This window comes from Carcharhinus amblyrhynchos, chromosome 5, assembly GCF_965287045.1.
Source record: "Carcharhinus amblyrhynchos chromosome 5, sCarAmb.v2.hapA, whole genome shotgun sequence".
In the NCBI taxonomy this organism is placed as follows: Eukaryota; Metazoa; Chordata; class Chondrichthyes; order Carcharhiniformes; family Carcharhinidae; genus Carcharhinus; species Carcharhinus amblyrhynchos.
The window spans coordinates 37,368,334-37,380,676 of record NC_137328.1 but is presented as its reverse complement, the minus strand read 5'-3'; the positions used below and the strand labels follow the sequence as shown (position 1 = coordinate 37,380,676).

General features: G+C 43.7%; 2 protein-coding genes across 2 annotated transcripts in view; one reads left to right on the top strand and one right to left on the bottom strand.

Annotated features, from left to right (window-relative positions):
- Window positions 1-12,343, bottom strand: part of dennd4c (DENN/MADD domain containing 4C) — a 259,275-nt gene that overhangs the window by 234,845 nt on the left and 12,087 nt on the right. Inside the window, exon 2 of the mRNA XM_080188659.1 lies at window positions 3,630-3,687. The gene's annotated coding sequence lies outside the window, so the exon portion shown is untranslated. The remainder of the gene's footprint in view (window positions 1-3,629; window positions 3,688-12,343) is intronic.
- Window positions 3,671-12,343, top strand: part of LOC145342976 (tudor domain-containing protein 7-like) — a 152,429-nt gene continuing 143,756 nt past the window's right edge. Inside the window, exon 1 of the mRNA XM_080188662.1 lies at window positions 3,671-3,901. The gene's annotated coding sequence lies outside the window, so the exon portion shown is untranslated. The remainder of the gene's footprint in view (window positions 3,902-12,343) is intronic.

The window sequence follows — 12,343 nt, the reverse complement described above, 5'->3', positions numbered from 1 at the left end:
TCTGAGATGATTCTTTTCCTTTTTATTTCAGATTGTAAGGTAGTTGTGTATCTTTTTCAATTCTACATCATTTTGAAAGCTTTTTGTTTAAGAGTTGATAACCAGTGAAGAATTTGAAACTTCCATGTGTACTGTCTCCTTTGCCAGAATGTTAATGCTGACATAACTTCTTGGCAATACCTGTTCACACACTAAATCAATAGAAGAGTAATAAAGTAAATGGCAAATCAATTTGTTCTAAAACTGACTGCAAATATTTATTCCAATGGCATAATAGGCAGGGTGTGATGTGATCTCTAATGCCTAAGCTAATAAAGATTTACTTGGGCACAAGGTTTTCAGCTCAAAGGACAGAAATGATCACTGCATTAAATTACATGTCTTTAGCAAAGCAGTACTGTCTGACAGTTCTCTGTGATTTATGTTATCTCTCAGATCAAGGTAGGAGCTTTACATATCTCTAATTTTCAAAATAAAAATTAGAGAAATATAAAACGGAATGCCAATTTGCTATTATCCATTTTACACAAGTTCTAGTTCCTGCTCGGATTGCTTAGTTAAACTGTCTTCAAAGATGAACTTGTAAACCAACCAGTCATTTCGGCTTGCTGAGCTGAGAGCATTCTTGTACAGAGTACTGACATTCATCTAATGATGTGGGTATGCCGGCATTGGACTGGCGTTATGCACAGTAAAAAGTCTGACAACACCAGGTTTTAGTCCAACCGATTTATTTGATAATAAACTCACAAGCTTTCGGGGTTAGCTCCTTCGTCAGGTGAATGGAGAGTTCTGGCCTCAGACAGAGCATATAAAGCACAGACAGTTTAGAGATTACTGATTAGAATGCGAATCCTTACACCTCAAGACCTGAAGTGGCTGACAATGTGAGTGGAAGGAGCACTGATCACAGGTTAAAGAGATGTGTATTGTCTCCAGACAGTACAGTAAGTGAGGTTTTGCAAACCCAGGCAAGTCACGGGGGTTACAGATAGTGCGACATGAACCCAAGATCCCTGTTGAGACCGTCCTCATGTGTGCGGAACTTGGCTATCAGTCTCTGTTCAGCGACTCTGCGCTGTCGTGTGTCGTGAAGGCCGCCTTGGAGAATGCTTACCCGAAGGTCAGAGGCTGAATGCCCGTGACCACTGAAGTGTTCGCCAACAGGAAGGGAACAGTCTTGCCTGATGATTGTCGAGCGATGTTCATTCATCTGTTGTCGTAGCGTCTGCATGGTCTCCCCAATGTACCATGCTTCGGGACATCCTTTCTTGCAACGTATCAGGTAGACAATGTTGGCCGAGTTGCAAGAGTATTTACCATGTACCTGGTGGATGGTATTCTCACGTGAGATGATGGTATCCATGTTGATGATCCGGCATGTCTTGCAGAGGTTGCTGTGGCAGGGTTGTGTGGTATTGTGGTCACTGTTCTCCTGAAGGCTGGGTAGTTTGCTGCGAACAATGGTCTGTTTGAGGTTGTGTGGCTGTCTGAAGGCAAGAAGTGGGGGTGTGGGGATAGCCCTGGCGAGATGTTCGTCTTCATCAATGATATGTTGAAGACTCCGGAGAAGATGTCGTAGCTTCTCCGCTCCGGGGGCACCCTCCATGCTCTCATTCCACGTACTCCCCGCATTGGAGATCTCTACTGCCTCCCAAAGATACACGAGGCAAACACACCTGGCCGTCCCATCGTATCGGGCAATGGGACTCTGTGTGAGAACCTCTCCGGCTACGTCGAGGGCATCCTGAAACCCATTGTACAAAGAACCCCCAGCTTTTGTCGCGACACTACGGACTTCCTACTGAAACTCAGCACACATGGAGCAGTTGAACCAGGGACACTCCTCACCACAATGGATGTCTCGGCGCTCTACACCAACATCCCCCACAACGATGGCATTGCTGCGACTGCCTCAGTACTCAATGCTGACAACTGCCAGTTTCCAGATGCAATTTTACAACTCATCCGCTTTAACCTGGACCACAATGTCTTCACCTTCAACAACCAGTTTTTCATCCAGACACATGGAACAGCCATGGGGACCAAATTTGCACCTCAATGTGCCAACATCTTCATGCACAGGTTCGAACAAGACTTCTTCACTGCACAGAATCTTCAACCAATGCTATACACTAGATACATAGATGACATTTTCTTCCTTTGGTCTCATGGTGAACAATCACTGAAACAACTACATGATGATATCAACAAATTCCACCCCACCATCAGACTCACCATGGACCATTCCCCAGAATCAGTTGCATTCTTGGACACACGCATCTCCATTAAGGACGGTCACCTCAGCACCTCACTGTACCGCATGCCCACAGACAATCTCACAATGCTCCGCTTCTCCAGTTTCCACCCTAAACATGTTAAAGAAGGCATTCCCTATGGACAAGCCCTCCGTATACACAGGATTTGCTCAGATGAGGAGGATCGTGACAGACACCTCCAGACCCTGAAAGATGCCCTCATAAGAACAGGATATGGTGCTCGACTCATAGATCGACAGTTCCGATGCGCCACAGCGAAAAACCGCACCGATCTCCTCAGAAGTCAAACACGGGACACAGTGGACAGAGTACCCTTCGTCGTCCAGTACTTCCCTGGAGCGGAGAAGCTACGACATCTTCTCTGGAGTCTTCAACATATCATTGATAAAGACGAACATCTCGCCAGGGCTATCCCCACACCCCCACTTCTTGCCTTCAGACAGCCACACAACCTCAAACAGACCATTGTTCGCAGCAAACTACCCAGCCTTCAGGAGAACAGTGACCACAATACCACACAACCCTGCCACTGCAACCTCTGCAAGACATGCCGGATCATCAACATGGATACCATCATCACACGTGAGAATACCATCCACCAGGTACATGGTAAATACTCTTGCAACTCGGCCAACATTGTCTACCTGATACGTTGCAAGAAAAGATGTCCCGAAGCATGGTACATTGGGGAGACCATGCAGACGCTACGACAACGGATGAATGAACATCGCTCGACAATCACCAGGCAAGACTGTTCCCTTCCTGTTGGCGAACACTTCAGTGGTCACGGGCATTCCGCCTCTGACCTTCGGGTAAGCATTCTGCAAGATGGCCTTCACGACACACGACAACGCAGAGTTGCTGAGCAGAGACTGATAGCCAAGTTCCGCACACATGAGGACGGTCTCAACAGGGATCTTGGGTTCATGTCGCACTATCTGTAACCCCCGTGACTTGCCTGGGTTTGCAAAACCTCACTTACTGTACTGTCTGGAGACAATACACATCTCTTTAACCTGTGATCAGTGCTCCTTCCACTCACATTATCAGCCACTTCAGGTCTTGAACAGCAGGTTAGGTGTAAGGATTCGCATTCTAATCAGTAATCTCTAAACTGTCTGTGCTTTATATGCTCTGTCTGAGGCTAGAACTCTCCATTCACCTGACGAAGGGGCTAACCCCGAAAGCTTGAGAGTCTATTATCAACTAAATCGGTTGGACCAAAACCTGGTGTTATCAGATTTTTTTACTGTATTCATCTAATGGCCAGTAGGTGGCAACAAATTGTAAACAAAACAGATAAGTAAAATATTGCAGTTGCTGGAATCTGAAACAAGGTTAAAGTCCAACCTGGTGTTGTGAGATTTCTTACTGTGTTTACCCCAGTCCAATGCCGGTATCTCCACATCTGAAACAAGAACAGAGGAAGCTGGAAAACTTAGCAGTCTGCAACATCTATCTCAACATCGATCAGGAGAAGAACACATTTAACCTTTCGAATCATGGACACTTTGTCGGAACCGAAAGGAGAGAGACTGTTAGAGAAAAAGAAACTGCAACAGATCAAGAACTATGGGACAGACTGTGTGAGATTTAGTTAAAAGTTGCTAAAAATATGGAAGGTAAACACAGAGAAGTTAAGGATAGAACTTGCTGGGACTCAGCAATGAGATATTGGAGATCACAATAGTTACCACTGTGAGATACTTCACAGCGCCAAGGACCCGGGTTCAATTCTGGCCTTGAGTGACTGTGTGGAGTTTGCACATTCTTCCCGCGTCTGCGTGGGTTTCTTCTGGGTGCTCTGGTTTCCTCCTACAGTCCAAAGATGTGCAGGTTAGAAAGATTGGTTGTGCTAATTTGTCCCTTAGTGTCCTAAAATGGGTAGGTTAGGGAGATTAAATGGGAAAATGTGGCCTGGGTAATACACTCTGTTGGAGAATTGGTGCAGACTTGATGGGCTGAATGGCCACCTTCTGCACTGCAGTGATTCGATGAGGTCATGGTTTGAAACTATGCCCAGGTTGGAATGTTTGAACCTCAACTCAAGGGGCAATACAGTATCGTGGATAAGGCTAGCAATAATTTGAATACCATACAGCTATCCTAACAAATAAAGTGGTTCCATGTTCAACAGTGTAAAAGGTATACAACAGGAACCACACAATTTAAAATCACAGAAGGCTACGGACACCTCGTGAGCCTGGTACGTCGGGAATAGTGGGATGAACCAGTTATCATGAAAGTAGCTGATGGGGGTCAGGGAACAGGAGGAGTAAGACAGACAGCCAAAGGCAAAGTAGACCTGTCAATTGAGACCCCTCCTTGACCAGCTTGGAGATTGGCAGTGATCCATACAGGGAGCACTGCTCAAATGGCAGAACCAGCCTTAACACCCAGTTTGTTTTGAAAATAAAATATGCTTTGTGTTTTATTATCTTGTGGATAGAAACAGGGTACATATTGACCTGAGAAGTGAAAGCCCTCAGACGAGATTTGAGTTGTGTTATATGTTGCAGTTAACCTCATGGGACAAAGGAACATAAGGACCCTCAAACTATATTGCTGCCTTCAGCCTGACCCTGACCTGGAGGAAATAAGAGCTGAATATCATGGGAATCACGCAAGCAAGCAGAGGGGAATCAGGAGAGTAAGACAGAAGTTTCTATTGAACTGAGGGATATGGATTGGAGCAGTGATGAGTTAACATGGGCAGGAGATCACACCAAGGATACAACCTGAGAAGATGCTGATGTTTGCCATTTAGCCAGCTGTGATCTGAACTGTCTGCTTCCGGAACAAATTAAACTAAGGGCACATATGAACGTAACAATCATAGAGGTTACATTTAAGGTGCAGTTATGTACCCTCCTTAACTCAGGCTGATCCTAACCTAGAAATATGACAAAGGGGGCAAAAAGTAAGAATCTGATTTGGTACATTCCAAATGTATCTGCTTGTTGGACTCAAACAAAAGGGGAGTAAGGTGTATAAACCTGCTCCTGTCCAAGAGAGCGCACTTGCAAGGCTTTGCCAGGGCTAAGGGTGATGCTGTTCAAGGAGCAGCCAATCCTTAGTAAATTGCCACCTCCTGGTCATAATGAAAGTCAGGCAGTGATGTGTCCTGTCCTAGAACCTGGGCAAATGACCTGGTACTAATACTGACAGGAAAGGCATTATAGTACAACACACACCATGAGGTGGGACTGCTGATTTTGATTCTAATGATTCTAGGGTTGCCAGAGCAATGTGGGAAGAGAACTAGGCTTTATATGGGCATTTACTGAAGAAAGCTTGGAGCCACACTGTAATTATGTGGGGACTCAGGGTGAGGAGTCGTCCAGAAGTAGAACTAAGAGAAAAAGGAGCCTGGGAAATGACGCTGTCACAATCTTCAATACTGGCATTTCTTTGGTTAATAGCTTAGATTCGACCACCTTAGATCACAAAGTCAGGAGATTGAGAAACTAGTTGAAGAGATTATGGAAGGAACCATGGAAGTTTAGGGAAAGGACCTAAACAAAACCCAGAAAGTAATTATTCACCTATGCAGGATAATGGATCAGTTATAAACAAAGATTGTTCAAATAAATTAATTAATATGGAAGAATAGGAACACCTCAGAAAGAGCTGCCTGGAATGATGTGTATCATGTATGGTGCCAGGCTGATTAAGCAAACTAGGGAAAATCTTCCAATAGATTATGAATGGGGAGGTATCATAACAGATAGGAGATGAGAACTTGCACAAAAGAGTTGTGATACAGCAAGTTTTACTATGCTAATGTCAAGCTGAGTTCTGAAGTTCCTAGTCCTTTCCTCAGTACAACATCACTACCACTCTATCAAATATCAGTGATCAGAGAGGGTGGTCTGATAAAACATCAAGATGCCAACCCTACACAACTAATTTGGGAAATTATATTATGGGATTTAGTTTGGAGAGATATAAGGGACAAGGTAGATGGATGGTATATCAGACCAATATAATACACCTCATGTGAACTGTACCATGAGAACTAACAGAGCTTGGTTGGCAGGTAACCAAGGTGGTGAAGGGGGGTATTGTGTTACCACCTGAGAAAATGATTTTTTAATACACGGTCTATTAATCAAACAACGTTCCATTTCACTTTAGAGAGATCAGATATGCGAGGAATGTGCAAACTGGTTAACATCTCTACCATCATAACAGAGCAGAGATAAATAATGCAGTCAGTTTTTCAAAACTACGTAGAAAGATCCAGGTCTGATCTTCCTCCACTCCCTGAGCACCTCAAGTACCTGCACAAGAAGTTAGGCCATTCCAAATGGACACATTTGGAATTTTGGCACTAATATTCAACTCCAACCCCGAATCCGTATTGCTTTGCATGTTTTTGTTACTGTGTAATCGATTATTGTGTTGTATTTACAATGTGATTTACGGAGAAGACAAATAGAAGGTCGGATGCTTGTATGATTTATGCAAGGCAAAAATAAAAGATGTTGCAAAATGGATAACTGCTTGATAAGTATGTAATTTAGTTGAAGAAAAGGAAATACTTAGTCACACATGGTTGGGAGAAGAGATGTGGCAGAGCAGTAATCTCTCATTTAATGATTGAAGGAGGACTGAAGGGCCACAATGGGTTAACTCCTTGTTTGAGCTTCTGGTGGAGTTACAAATTTTACTGGGAGCCAACAATCACACAGCTCAATTGAGAAGCAAGACACAATAAATATCAATGTCCCGCACTGACAATGGGGAGAGAGATAGGGATCTGATCACCTCAAGAACAAGACAATGATGGAGATTAGCACCAAAGTAGTGTGAATCAGAGGTGTGAAAGACTGGCATTCTTGAGATCCATTATCAGCAGGAAATTTATGACTTGCAAATTTCACAGAAAGCCTTTACTTTTTCAAAAAGGAACATCAAGGATGAATCATAAGCTACCATGAAAAGATTTGGCATATAGCCAAGTTTGGGAAATGGGTCGGCCAGGAGCAGAAATGGTGTAATTTGGAACAGAAATCATAGGAAGTCATTGTTTCTATCGTCAGTCAAGGAAGTCAATAGTGTCTGGACAATTCCACCAAGGAACCTACAACAATATCAAAAGACTGACTGAGCAGTGATTATTAGTAAGTTAGGATAGCAAGTTAATTATTACATTATGAATAGGGTGGAGGTTTAGCCTCTGACAGGTTGGAGTGGTTAGCACTGCTGGCTCAGAATGCAAAGGACTTGGTTTTGATTCTGGCCTTGGATAACTGCCAGTGTGGAGTTTACATGTTCTTCCCATGTCTACATGGGTTTCCCCCAGGTGCTTCAGTACGTCCCATAGTCCAAAGATGTGTAGGTTAGGTGGATTAGCCATGGTAAATGCGTGGGGTTAGAGGGTGCTCTTTCAGAGAGTCAGTGCAGATTTGTTGGGCTGAATGGCCTCCTTTTGCACCATAGGGTTCTATGGTTCCAGGCAACATAACTGTAGTTATATGAGCATTTTGTGAATCCGCTGCAGTTACCTATCACTGCAATAGATGCCATCTCCCTGGTCCTACACTCAACCCTGAAACACCTGGATAACAAAGACACCTATATCAGACTCCTATTTATTGACTACAACTCAGCCTTCAACACCATTATTCCCAGGAAACTCATCTCCAAACTCCGTGGCCTGGGGCTTGGCTCCTCCCTCTGCGACCGAATCCTAGACTTCCTATCCCACGGACCACAATCATTAAGGATATGCAACAACACCTCCTCCACGATTATCTGTAAAACTGGTACCCCGCAAGGCTGTCCTCAGCCCCTCACTATACTTCTTATATACCTCTGACTGTGTGGCCAAATTCCCCATCAACCCAATTTTCAAGTTTGCTGATGACCACCGTAGTAGTGGGCCAGATCTCAAACAATGATGAGACGGAGTATAGGAAGGAGATAGAGAATCTGGTAAATTGATGCGACAATAATAATCTCTCCCTCATTGTCAGTAAAACAAAGGAGATAGTCATTGCCTTTAGGGAGCACAGTGGAAGACATGCCCCTGTCTACATCAATGGGGATGGTGGAAATGGTTCAGGGCTGCAAGTTTCTAGGTGTCCAGATCAACAACCCACCAATGCCTCTGCTTTCTCAGAAGGCTAAGGAAATTCAGCATATCTGCTATGACTCTGGCCAATGCTTACAGGTGTACTATAGAAAGCATCCTTTCTGGTTATATCAGCTTGGTATGGCTCCTGCTCTGTCCAAGATGGCAAGAAACTACAAAGGCTCGTGAACAAAGCCCACTCCATCATGCAAACCAGCCCCCCATCCATTGACTCTGAATACACTTCCCATTGCCTTGGCGAAGTAGCCAGCATAATTAAGGACCCCATGCACCCCAGACATTCTCTCTTCCACCCTCTTACATCGAGAAAAAGGTACAAAAGTCTGAGGTCCAATCGACTCAAGAACAGCTCCTTCCCTGCTGCCAAAAGACTTTTGAATGGACCACTCTCATATTAAGTTGATCTTTCTCTAAACCTTAGCAATGGCTATAACACTACAGGTGGGATTCTCCGGACATGCTTGCTCCAAAGCGGAGAATTCCGCCCAAGGTCAATGGACCTTTGCATGATCTGCCCCCTGTCCGCGACAATTCTCATGGCGGGCGGGATGGGAGAACTTCCCCTCTACATTCTGCAGCCTCTCCTTTCCTTTGCTATGAACGGTATGCTTTGTCTGTATAGCGCGCAAGAAACAAAACTTTTCATTGTATACTAACACATGTGACAATAATTAGTCAAATCAAAATGCTGTGTGCACACCATCTCCAAGGGTTGTGGGTGACTCAAAGCAATGGAGGATTGTCAGAGAAGAAACTTGTCTCGTTTGTCATTCTGTTCAAGCCACATACTTGAGAGTTTGGTGTCATGAACTTGACTGCAGGGTGGGCTCTGAAGCAGAAATGTTAAAAGTTTGAAATTTTGAGAAATGAAGAAACACTCAGTAGGTCAGAAACAAGTTAACATTTCAGGTTAATGACCTTTCATCAGGATAGGTTAGGTTAAAATTGTAATGGGTGGGTTTTGGGCAGTTTAAGAGCAAATATAATTCATGCAATTTTAACTGTTCTACTCGAGTGTCAGCTAGACTGGAGGGATAAAATTTCATTGTAAATATTGTGACAAAAATCTTTAGGTTTGGGCAAGGATTTAAAATGGGAACATACTACCATGCAATGGCAGCAAACCTATATGAATACATCATAAATTAGCAGATCTCTCCTTTGTAACAATATCTCCCCATGGTGTCCTCCACCCCATTTCACTCTCATCCTGTGATCTGTCCATGACAGCCAATGCAACCAGTATATTAGTGTGTGCCCATCAGTGAGTTCTTGTTGTGACCACATGGATCTCTAGCTTTCTTTTGATTTGATTTATTATTGTCACATATATTAGTACACAGTGAAAAGCATTGTTTCTTGTGTGCTATATAGACAAAGCATACAGTTCATAGAGAAGGAAATGAGGGAGTACAGAATGTAGTGTTATAGTCATAGCTAGGGTGTAGAGAAAGATCAACAATACCCATCTGCTCGTCCCTCACTCCAAATATCTCCTTCCGATTTCCTACTTTCCGATATCCAAGAACTACCATCACAACACATCTGAGAAGAGGAGAGACAGCAATTGGAGAGTACCGATGAAGAGGTCCCATCACTTGATTGACATTCACCAGTTTGGATACTGACATGTATGTTAGAGGCAAGTATCACAGAATCCCTACAGTACAGGAGGCCGCCATTTGGCCCATCGAGTCTGTACTAACCACATTCCACCCAGCCCCTATTCCAGTAACCCCACACATTTCACCCTGCTAATCCCTGACACGTGGCTCAATTTTAACATGGCCACCTAACCTTTGGACTGAGGAGGAAACCGGAGCACCCAGAGGAAACCCACACAGACATGGAAAGAAAGTGCAAACTCCACACAAGACAGTGACCCAAGGTTTGACTTGAACCTGAGCCCCTGGCGCTCAGTGTGCTAACCACTGTGCCATTGAAGTTGAGAGTTGAGATCTGCAGGTGTGAGTCACTACGCACAAGTGTGCTGTAGTCAAGCCAGGGAGAAAGTATAATTTGTATCTCGTTTCATTGAAGGGCAAGATCACATACGAGTTCTGCTACCTGGACTGAGATGGGGATCTCAATGAGAAGACAGAGAATAATGATAGGCATGCATACTGAATGCTTGGTGCAGTGGCTGGTAGGTCAGGTAGCCTCCTGTCACTGTCAAGGAACTCCAACTTGACAGAAGGCTTTGCAAAGAACTTGTTCTCTTTGTAGTCTCTGCTCCATCTCAGTTATGATGTGGGTATGCCGGCGTTGGACTGGCGTAAACACAGTAAAAAGTCTGACAACACCAGGTTTTAGTCCAACCTATTTATTTGATAATATTCTCACAAGCTTTCGAGGGGTTACCCTCTTCGTCAGGTGAATGGAGAGTTCTGGGTCTCCATTCACCTCTCCATTCACCTGACGAAGAGGGTAACCCCTCGAAAGCTTGTGAGAATATTATCAAATAAATAGGTTGGACTAAAACCTGGTGTTGTCAGACTTTTTACCATCTCAGTTATGCAGACCTATGGACATGGTAACTGCAGCTCTCCAGATATCTGTTGCAGACTTTGTGGAATTATGTCGCCTTGTCCTCTGTCTTTTCTGTGAGGATGCAGCAACCCTTCCTGTCAAATCCAGGGACTTACTACAACACCTCTAAAAACAATCTACAATATTTCCAGAGATTGCAACTGCAGAAAATAGTCTAAGTTACATTACCTGCAAGCTGGATGCCTGGCAATTCAAATACTTCAAGTACTGGGCCTCTCTTGTAGCTGAATGCATGTTTTTTGGTGAGCAATAATACATTGAATGGACAGGCATGATCCAAGTGTATAAATAGAATGCCAGATCAGCCATTCGGGTCAAGTGCTGTCATAACACCACCACTTGACAAGCTGTAAAGACTCGCATTCTAATCCGTATTCTGTAAACTGAGTGTATGCTTTTATGTGCACTGTTTGTAATCAGAACTCCCCACTCGCCTGACGAAGGAACAGCGCTCCAAAAACTAGTGGTGTTTGTTACCAAATAAGCCTGTTGGACTTTAACCTGGTGTTGAGAGACTTCTTACAGTGATAACACCACCCACCAACTCAGAATTCCAGTGCATGCCGTGAATGCCCACAAAAGATTTGTTTCCAGCATGGAGCCATCATGTGCACTAGATTAGAAACAGCTGAATGCACACAGTGGCCCCTCAGAAGAAAAGTCTGAATTTGAGAATAGACCCTGAGGCTGAATCATCAAACACATTCAAGGCTGAGTTAGACAGGTTCTGATTGACAAGCAAGTTAGTTGATGGTTGTCAGGGGTGGGCAGGCAGGAAAGACAATCAGATTAGCCATGATTTATTGATTGGTGGAGCAGGCTTGACAGGCAAATGACCTACTGCTGTTTCCATTTCTTGTATAATTGAATTTTATTTGCCATTTTCTACCTCTCTGGCCAGGCCACTGATTTCTTCTTGCAGACTCTGGCTTGCTTTCTTCCTTACTTACTATCAATCACATGGCCAAACACTATATCATCTGTAAATTTCTTAATCCTTCATTCTACATTTAAGGCTAAACTATTGCTATATACCTTGGAAAGCAAGATCTCACTTTGCGAAGTGCTTTGGCACATTTTAGTACATTAGAGATGTTAAAAAAATGCTAGTTTTTGAGCCCTGTGGAATGCCACTGGAAACTGCTATGGAATGACAAACACCTGGCCACTAATTCCCTTTACTCCTGGTCATCCTCAGCAAATTTTGGACTCAACTTGCCACTTCCTCTTGGAACAACTAGCCATTTTACTTTTTCCACTGTTGCACCTAGTCAATAAACTTGCTAAAATCCATGTAGACTACAACTAACACGCTATCCTTATCCTGCTATTTATCCCCTCAAAAAAATTCAATCAAGTTAATCAGACATGCTGACTGACCTTGATTAATTCATGCCCTTTCAGGTGACAGCTT